General features: G+C 39.0%; 1 protein-coding gene across 4 annotated transcripts in view; it reads left to right on the top strand.

Annotated features, from left to right (window-relative positions):
• DPF2 (double PHD fingers 2) overlaps positions 1–9865 on the top strand; it is a 442311-nt gene that overhangs the window by 51447 nt on the left and 380999 nt on the right. The gene's annotated exons all lie outside the window — the stretch shown is intronic.

Here is a 9865-nt window from a genome sequence, read left to right as displayed (position 1 = left end):
CATGTGTGTGAATGTGAAAAAGTTGTGAACTTTAACAACATTAGAAATAATTGTTCCTTCCTTGTGTCCTAATCTTAAAAAAGTCACATTATATCATGACCAAAAATTATTGTGGCTGAAAAACAGCCTAAAAACAAAGGGGTTGGGGGGGGGGGGGGGGCAGCAGGCCCTTTGAGGGTGACCAAACTGCTGATGCGGCCCCCGATGAATTTGAGTTTGACACCCCTGAAATAAGGCAACGAGATAGAAATACATACAATCAAAGGGATGATTATAGTTATCAAAGTATGTACAGAGAAAACCAATCTCACAAGATCCCTATTGGCATATTCCTACTACTAACAGATTTACACCTTTGAGAGACCAAAATCCTAATGAAATGGATGAAACACCAAAAGCAGGAACATCTAATGATTTTTTAGACTAAGACAGAAAACCAAACACCAAATTCAAAACAGGAAAGAGGAACAAGAGGTGGAAGAACTAGAAAGAGAGAAACACAAACGGTTGAGATAAAAAATGAGGGAATCTTTAACCTTAGTAATTTGGAACTCACAGACACTCAAAAGAAAGTACTAAATAAAGGCTTATCCTTTGCCCCCTCCACCAAACTAAATAAGTTTGATATCCTGATACATATCAATCAATATGTGGGGGAAACTCACACTAAAACGCTACTTCCTAAAACATCCTGCAGATATCACTTCTAAAAATACATCTATAGAATGTTACAAACAAAATAAATTTATACATACTAACCTGAAAGGAAAATCATTTTTTTTCCCAATTAATGAGAAAGGAGATAATCTAAAATTATTTGAGCAAAGGATAAAAAAAAACTTGGATACACAGAAAGATAGGTATGTTTCGTTCAATTTAAGTAAAGAGGAAAATCAAACCTTAAAAGAACTCGGAAATAATAAAAATATTATCATTAAACAAGCCGACAAAGGCGGCGGCATAGTAATAATGAACACCAAGGATTACCTCCAAGAGGCAACAAGACTTCTGAGCGATACTAATACATATTGTGAACTAAAAAATAACCCTACAAAAACTTTTCAGCCGAAACTTAAAAAAAGATTCTACTTGAAGCAAAAAGCAAAGGTCTAATTAACGAGAATGAATACAACTTTTTAGATATAAAATTCTCTAGAGTTCCAATTATTTATTGGCTACCAAAAATTCACAAATTCTTAGAGAATCCCCTTGGGAGGCCAATTATTTCTGGCATTAGTTCTCACAGCCAATATTTCCAAATTCGTAGACCTATTTCTACAAAAATATGTGATCAAACTTAAATCACACTTAAAAGATTCTGCACATTTTCTAAAAGAATGAAAAAATATTTGCCTAGATTTAGAGTTTTGCGGCCAAAGGGGTGTGTTGGCTACGCGTGTCCCCCCCCCCCCCGCACCTTTTAAATAACGCTGATATTTAGAGTTCTCTGAAGGGCTGCGTTAGGCTCCAAAAAGGGAGCGTACAGGCATATTTACCGCCACTTCAACTCTCAATATCAGCGTTGCTTACGGTAGCGGCTAGCTGGAAAAACGTGCTTGTGCACGATTACCCCATAGGAAACAATGGGGCAGTTTGGGCTGAAAAAAAACCTAACACCTGCAAAAAAGCAGCGTTAAGCTCCCAACGCAGCCCCATTGTTTCCTATGGGGAAACACTTTCTAAGTCTGCACCTAACACCATAACATGAACCTTGAGTCTAAACACCCCTAACCTTACACTTATTAACCCCTAATCTGCCGCCCCCGCTATCGCTGACACCTGCATTAAATTATTAAATACTTTAAATGCCAATTTGTTTGGGATTTTTACATGGGAAACTCAACAGGGGATCATTTAATTTGTGGTTGTTAAAATTTAGTTCTTTGAAAATGTTTGTTTTCAAACCTTCTCCCAGACGGATCGGCTCCTCACCTTGGCAGGAAACCCATATATGGGCATGTATTTTTGAGGCTCCATCATGCTAATTTCCACTTCCTTGAAATTGTGAGCATCTCATTAGGCCTTAAATTAAAAGTTTTAGACATTTATGTCTCTATTCACTGTATGGGGTAAGGGATGTTTTTAAGTGACTTTTATGATTCATCCTGTGTAATCAAAAGAAGTGGGGCTAAATTTCACACCGTGCCATTTGAAGTTTTTAGAAATTAAATGAATTATTTGATGTACACAGCCACATCACCATTAAATAATAAGTATACCTGTGTATATCATCTAATAATATTTCAAATACCTTGACAGGAACCAATACCCAAGCCAGAGGACACAGATGATAAGGGAGGGACAAGACAGGTAACCTAACCACTGCTTGAAGAACCTTTCTCGCAAATGAAGCCTCAACCGAGGCAAAAGTATCGAATTTATAGAATTTGGAAAAAGTGTGCAAAGATGACCAAGTTGCAGCCTTGCAAATCTGTTCCACAGAAGCTTCATTTTTGAAGGCCCAGGAAGAAGAAACAACCCTTGTGGAATGAGCTGTGATTTTCTCAGGAGGTTGCTGTCCAGCAGTCTCATATGCAAAGCGAATAACGCTCTTCAGCCAAAGGGAAAGTGAAGTAGCCGTAGCTTTCTGATCCTTGCGTTCCCAGAAAAGCAAACCAACAATGCAGAAGACTGATGAAAGTCCTTAGTTTCCTGCAAATAAAATTTTAGCGCTTGCATAACATCCAGATTATGCAACAAGCGTTCTTTGTGAGAAGCAGGATTAGGACACAAAGAAGGTACGATTTCCTGATTAATATTCTTGACCAAAACAACCTTGGGCAGGAAACCAAACTTAGCACGCAGAACCACCTTATCAGAGTGAAATATAAGATAAGGGGAATCACACTGTAAAGCAGAGGAAATGGCAACCAGAAACAAAACTTTCCAAGATAACATATTAATATCTAAAGAATGCATAGGCTCAAACGGAGCCTGTTGTAAAACTTTAAGAACAAGATTAAGACTCCATGGAGGAGTAACAGGTTTAAACACAGGCCGAATCCTAACCAAGGCCTGACAAAACGATTGCACGTCTGGCACATCCGCTAAGCGCTTATGTAACAAAATAGACAATGCCGAAATCTGACCATTTAGAGTACTTGCTGACAAACCCTTCTCCAGACCATCCTGGAGAAAGGACAAAATCCTAGGAATCCTTACTCTACTCCAAGGGTATCCTTTGGATTCATACCAATACATGTATTTATGCCAGATTTTATGGTAAATCCTGCGAGTCACAGGCTTACAAGCCTGAATCAAGGTCCCAATGACCGACTCTGAAAATCCACGCTTAGATAAAGCTAAGCGTTAAATCTCCAAGCAGGCAGCTTCAGAGAAACGAGATTAAGATGAAGGAAAGGGACCCTGAAGTAGAAGGTCCTTCCTCAGAGGCAGTCTCCAAGGTGGAAAGGATGACATTTCCACTAGGTCTGCATACCAAATCCTGCGAGGCCACGCCGGGGCTATGAGAATTAGACGCCCTCTCCTGCTTTATTCGAGCAATGACTCTTGGAAGGAGAGCGAATAGAGGAAACTGGTATGCTAGACTGAAGTTCCAAGGAACTGCCAGAGCATCGATCAAAAAAGTCTGCGGATCTCTTGACCTCGAGCCGTATCTCGGGAGTTTAGCATTCTGACAAGAAGCCATGAGATCCAACTCCGACTGCCCCCATCCGGAGGAAGTTCCCACTCCCCGGGATGACAAGAAGCCATGAGATCCAACTCAGACTGCCCCCATCCGGAGGATGTTACAAAAGTTACAAAAGGAACGAAAATTATTCTGACGTCATTTCTGCTTATTCTTTTTATCTTGAGGAAGAAAAGAAACCTTCCCTCCAGTAATATCTGAAATAATTTCCGTCAAACCGGTTCCAAACAAGGTCTTACCCTTGTGAGGAATAGCCATGAGCTTAGATTGAGATGACACAGACCAGGACTTCAACCACAAGGCTCTGTGGGCTAGGATTGCAAAACCAGAAATTTTGGCTCCCAGTTTAATAATCTGTAATGAAGGAATTGGCTAACTTAAGAGACTTAATCCTGTCCTGGATCTCCTCAAGAGGAGTATCCGTTTGAATAGAGATTTAGACAACGCATCAAACCAGTAAGCCGCAGCACTGGTAACACTGCAGGCTGCCATTGTAAACCCTGGTGAACGTGCATCTTTTTTAATAAAGCCTCTAATTTTTTATCCATTGGATCCTTAAAAGAACTATCCTCTATGGGAATAGTAGTCCTCTTAGCTAAAGTAGAGATTGCTCCCTCTACCTTAGGAACAGTCTGCCACAACTCCTTTAATAGAGTCTGCTATAGGAAACATTTTCTTAAAAATAGGAGAAGGAGAAAAAGGAATACCAGGTATTTCCCATTCTCGAACAATAATCTCCGTAGCACGGTCAGGAACCGGAAAAAACTCCACTGGGGAGGAAACGTCAAAGTACTTGTTTAATTTACTAGATTTGTTAGGGTTGACTACAATAGTTGTGTCTGAGTCATCCAAAGTAACTTAAACCTCCTTAAGTAATAAGCAAAGGTGTTCTAGCTTAAAGGGACGCTGAACCCCAATTTTTTCTTTTGTGATTCAGATAGAGCATGACATTTTAAGCAACTTTCTAATTTACTCCAATTATCAAATTTTCTTCATTCTCTTGGTATCTTTATTTGAAAAGCAAGAATGTAAGTTTAGATGCTGGCCCATTTTTGGTGAAAAACCTGGGTTGTCCTTGCTGATTGGACAACACCAATAAAAAAGTGCTGTTCATGGTTCTGAACCAAACATTTGCTGACTCTTTAGCTTAGATGCCTTATCTTTCAAATAAAGATAGCAAGAGAACAAATACAAATTAATAGGAGTCAATTTGAAAGTTGCTTAAAATTGCATGCTCTATCTGAATCATGAAATAAAAAATGTGGGTTTAGTGTCCCTTTAAATCTGAAGGATACTACTTCAGTATCAGAAGAAGGAATTACTGTGTGAGTTTGAGATTTCCCATTCAGATGCTACTAACATGTCTTCTTCCTCAGGCTTATGGGAAGTGACAGTTTGGATAGCCAGAACTTGATCAGAAACCTTAGTAACTGTTTCTTTAAATTTCCTTTTATGTTTTCCCTGTAACATGGGAAAAGCTGACAAGGCTTCAGATACCGTAAGGGATACCTGGGAAGCAATGTCTTGGAGAGAAAATCCTACTGGCTTGCCAGAGGAAACACAGGGCATAGTATGTGGAGACTGAAAAAGATGGGACGCTTGAGGAGAAAGCTGCAGCATTTCTGCAACAGGAGACACCTGAACAGCATTTGCCTGGGATAATGGTGGCTCATGGTCAAATATTTTATCTTTATAACTTAAAGTTCTCTCAATGCATGAGGAACAAAAAGGAACTGGAGGTTCTTCCTGAGCATCAAAACATAACTGACAAGCAGTTACTTCGCCTGGGATACTGGATTGAAAGGCCTCTTGATCCATAATATGTAATAAATAAGAAGAGTTTCAAAATGTTCTTTATTTGAAAATAAAAAATAAGTGTACTGTCTTTTTAAATGTAAATAACGTTAATGAAATAAACCAAATAACCTCAGGCTACCTTTACACCTCAGTAACTTTACTGAGGTGCCTACCTGTCCTGTAGCTCACGGAGTGACTTCCCACACAGAAGAGACATTTCGGACATAAAATAACAGCAGCGTAGTGAAAATAAGTCTGAGAAGCAGACTACAACATCAAAGCTGCGCAGCTCACTTCAGTCGCACTGAATGGCGCCTAAACATAACCGCATCAGCAAGGACGTTCCCCTTTTTTAAGCACAGATCAATCCTAGCGGTTACAGAGCATTAACTGCCAAAAAAATGGCTAACAGTAAATGATTTTTACCAAGTAAAATAATCACTGAGCCACCATGAATCCCACTCCTCAGTCTCAATGCCCACACTTCCTTAATAAAAAAAAAAACATACATGAAGGTTTAATAACATCCCCATAAATGTAATAAAGCTCTTGGCTGTAATAAGTGCCAGTATTATCATTGCAAAGAAATTAAAATGGCACTTACCTGAAAGTGCTATCCGGCAGCAGGACAGCTCACCTGGTTTGAGAGGGAATAGCACCTCACGTGGACCTGTGAAGAAAGAAAGAAGACTGAGTAAGCCTACTCAGGCTTTCTGGATAGGGCAGCAAAATCTTGAGAACGCAGTGAGGGTTTTACCCCACAAGTTCTCGAGTGCTCGAAAGCCACCACTGCCCTACTGAAGAGACTAATGTGGACTAGGCTGGACCCCAGAAAAGATCAGAGTAAGCTTACTCTGCTTTAAACATAATAAAATCTTGGATGAAGTAAAGTTTTCATCATACACCTAATTTCACCTCCTCCTTGCACTACAGGCAAAGAGAATGACTGGGGGATTGTGGGTAGGGGAGTGATATTTAACAGCTTTGCTGTGGTGATCTTTGCCTCCTCCTGCTGGCCAGGAGTGATATTCCCAATAGTAATTGATGATGATCCGTGGACTCACCGTGTTATTAGAAAGAAATGTGCGTTTCATTTTAGCACGTGCAGAAGAGAAAACCCCTCTAAAGTCAATATTAGACTTAAAATAATTTGTTTTTCCAATCCTTTGAGAATCTCATTCAGTGTACAGCTTGCCACATGTTTGCATCACTGGAGCAGCCGCTTCTGGGATTATATGTTTGTGGCAAGTGTGAGCATATTGTCTCTTTAGAAACTCGTATTGGGGATCTGGAGGAACGAATTGCAACACTACATGAAATTCAGACACTTGAAAGGGAAATGGATAGGACTGAGCTGGTTGTTAATGGTTCCAGCAGTGGGAATGGGGAGGATTCAGATGAGGAGACTCCAGGATGTAGCTGGGTCACAGTCAGAGGGCGAAGTAAAGGTAAGCTGAAGAGACAGGCCAGTTCTGAGCTGGTACACCCCAATAGATTTGCCAGATTAAGTGAAGATGTTGGGGATATCAGTTCAGGGGTGGCAGTGTCAGAGAGGGCTGTGTTGCCTAGTATAGTGAACAGTCCTTTAGCTGTGGAAGAGGAGCATACTATGGTGGGCAGTCCTTCAGTCATGGAAGAGGGGCATACAAGTCAGGGCCAGTGGCAGATGTTGGTGGTAGGAGACTCTATTATTAGGAAGGTTGATAGGGTAATTTGTCATCCAGACCCTTTACATAGAACAGTTTGCTGTCTTCCAGGGGCTCGTGTTAGGCATATTGTGGAGCGTATTGATAGATTGTTAGAGGGATGTGGGTCTGATCCTGCAGTCATGGTGCATATTGGTACTAATGAAGGAATCGGTGGGAGATGGAGAGTCCTAAAAAATGACTTCAGGGAGTTAGGTAGCAAGCTTAAAGCAAGGACCTCCAAAGTAATATTTTCTGAGATATTACCAGTGCCGTGTGCTAATTCAGTAAGGCAGAAGGAGTTAAGGTCTGTTAATTCATGGCTAAAGACATGGTGTAAAAATGAGGGGTTTGACTTTTTAGAACACTGGGCTGATTTTTCACTAGGGTACAATTTGTACAGTAAGGATGGATTGCACCTGAATGACATGGGTGCAGGTGTGTTGGGGGAAAGGATGGTAGCACGTTTAGAGAACCTTTTAAACTAGGCAAAGGGGGGGAGGGTCAGTTAGAACAAAATAGAACAGAGAGATCAGTCTGAATATGACAATCCCTTAATATCTCAAGGAAGGGATGACTTAAGAAATGTCACATTAGAAAATATAGAGGAAAGCACACCGAGTAGCAGCAGAAAGCACATGAAAATTAAATGTATGACAACAAATGCAAGAAGCATGACAGGTAAAATGGGGGAGCTGACGCTCTTAGTTGCAGAAGAGGACTATGATGTTATCAGTATAACTGAAACTTGGTGGGATGATTCACATGACTGGGCAGTTAACTTAGAGGGGTATACATTATTTAGGAGGGACAGGAATAATAAAAGGGATGGAGGAATCTGCATGTATATTAAACCTAACCTTAAACCTACAATAAGGGAAGATATTTATGATACAAGTGACAATGTAGAGACCCTGTGGGTTGAAATAAAGAGTGGGGGGAAAAATCCTAAAAAAATATTACTAGGAACATGCTACAAGCCTCCCAACATTAGTGACCCGGAGGAAACTCAACTACTTATCCAAATAGGTAAGGCTGCTAATAACAGTGCTGTAATTATGGGAGATTTTAACTACCCTGATATAAACTGGGCCAATGAAACTAGTAATTCAGCTAAGGGGGATAGATTTTTAAATGTTCTCAGGGATAACTTCTTGTCACAATTAATAGAGGAGCCAACTAGGAGTAAAGCTATATTGGATTTAGTGCTATCAAACAATACAGATATAATATCAAACATAGAAGTTAAAGAACATTTGGGTAACAGTGATCATAACATGGTCACATTTGAAATCTATTTTCAAATGCAGTGTTTTAAAGGCTTAACTAAGACTTTTAATTTCAAGAAAGCAAAATTCAACGATTTAAGGAAATCATTAAATAATATAAATTGGGACAATGTATTTTCTAATAAAAATACAGAGAATAAATGGATAATATTTAAAAATGTGTTAAATAAATATACATATCAACACATACCATATGGTTATAAAAGTAAAAATAAAAAAACAAAGCCATTATGGCTAAATAAAAATGTGTTAAGAGAAATTAGGAAAAAACGTAGGGCATTTAAATTATTAAAAGAAAATAGTACAGACTCAGCATACAATATTTATAAGGAATGTAACAAAGCATGCAAAAAAGCAATCAAATTAGCCAAAATTGAAAATGAAAAATTAATTGCTAAGGATTCTAAGTCTAACCCTAAAAGGTTCTTTAAGTACATAAATAGCAAAAAATCTAAGAAGGATAATATAGGTACATTAAAATGTGTGGAGGGTAGCATGATAAATAATGACAGGGAGAAGGCTGAGGTACTAAACCAGTTTTTTTTCTTCAGTATACACAAGAGAAGAACCATTGAATGATACTTTTGAACATAATAGAACATGCCAGTCCATACCACTAACTGGGTTTTGTTTAGAGGATATCAGGAAAAAACTGGAAAATATTAAGGTAAATAAAACTCCAGGCCCAGATGGAATACACCCAAGGGTGTTAAGGGAACTTAGCACTGTTATAGACAAACCTTTACTCTTAATTTTTCAAGACTCATTATCCTCAGGCATGGTACCCCAGGATTGGCGTAAAGCTGATGTGGTGCCACTCTTCAAAAAGGGAAGCAGGGGTGATCCAGGAAGCTATAGACCAGTTAGTCTGACATCAATAGTGGGGAAGATATTTGAAGGGATTATAAGGGATTATATTGATGAGCATATTCGTGTAAACAAGATTGAGTTCTAATCAGCATGGCTTTAGGAGAAATAGATCATGTCAAACTAATCTAATTAGATTCTACGAGGAAGTAAGTCAAAATATAGATAAAGGGAAATCAGTGGATGTGATATACTTAGATTTTGCAAAGGCATTTGATACAGTGCCTCATGAGAGATTAATGCACAAAATTAAGGGACTGGGAATAGCTGAAAATGTTAGCTCATGGATAAATAACTGGATAAAAGATAGGGAGCAACGAGTAGTAGTAAATGTATCATACTCAGATTGGACAAAGGTAATCAGTGGCGTCCCCCAGGGATCAGTACTGGGCCCTGTTCTTTTTAATATTTTTATAAATGACTTGGAGCAAGGATTAAATAGCAACATCTCTATTTTTGCAGATGATACTAAATTAAGTAAGGTCATAAGGTCAGAGCAGGACGAACTGTCTTTACAAAGGGATTTGCTAAAATTAGAACTATGGGCAAGTGAATGGAAAATGAGATTTAATACGGAA

This window comes from Bombina bombina, chromosome 7 (genome assembly GCF_027579735.1).
Source record: "Bombina bombina isolate aBomBom1 chromosome 7, aBomBom1.pri, whole genome shotgun sequence".
Lineage (NCBI taxonomy): Eukaryota > Metazoa > Chordata > Amphibia > Anura > Bombinatoridae > Bombina > Bombina bombina.
This window is presented reverse-complemented; position numbering and strand designations above follow the sequence as displayed.